Genomic DNA, 876 nt, shown 5'->3' on the forward strand with positions numbered 1-876 from the left:
AGAATCTGAGATTAAAATTCAGGGCTTCTTTCTCTTAACCCATCAGGCTTCTTTTTGATCATTTCAATAAGATGCTTCACTGTAGCCCAATTTTTTGTCACACTCTCTGCTTGAATATAGAAACGCACTTATTCATGTATTTGATGTGTACACTGTATCAGACCATAATTTTCTTAGGCAATAAGAAAAATATGATTTTACTCTATAAATGTTCTACTTCATCTTTTATGGGGTCAACCATTTTATGTTTTAGTTGGAGAAAAATTGTCAAAATTTGTTTATCTACATCTCATATAATACGATCTAGACAATTGTTACCTTTACCAAAAACATCAGGCCGGGCATGGTGGCACACGCCTGTAATCCCAACACTTTGGGAGGCTGACACGGACAGATCACGAGGTCAGGAGATCAAGACCAACTTGGCTAACACGGTGAAACCCCATCTCTACTGAAAATACAAAAAATTAGCCGGGCGTGGTGGCGGGTGTCTGTAGTCCCAGCTACTCTGGAGGCTAAGGCAGGAGAATGGTGTGAACCTGGGAGGCGGAGCTTGCAGTGAGCCGAGATTGCACCACTGCACTCCAGCCTGGGTGACAGAGTGAGACTCTGTCTCAAAAATAAATAAATAAAATCAACAACAGGAGCAGAGGACTTGGATTTGAGAAACTGACATAGGTGTTCTGAAAAACTTGGAAGAAGAAAATATAATTGAGAACAAAACTTTTCTTGAACTCAACTCTAGAATTCATTCACCATTTTTCTTATATATCTTATAGTGTCTTGGGTAACTAGGTTATCATGGCCAGGCCAGAAGGAGAGTTTGTTGAATGAGCTCATGTATAAACAACAGCTTCGTAAGGCTGTGAACATTTA

Source organism: Trachypithecus francoisi, unplaced genomic scaffold (genome assembly GCF_009764315.1).
Source record: "Trachypithecus francoisi isolate TF-2019V2 unplaced genomic scaffold, Tfra_2.0 Contig00030, whole genome shotgun sequence".
Lineage (NCBI taxonomy): Eukaryota > Metazoa > Chordata > Mammalia > Primates > Cercopithecidae > Trachypithecus > Trachypithecus francoisi.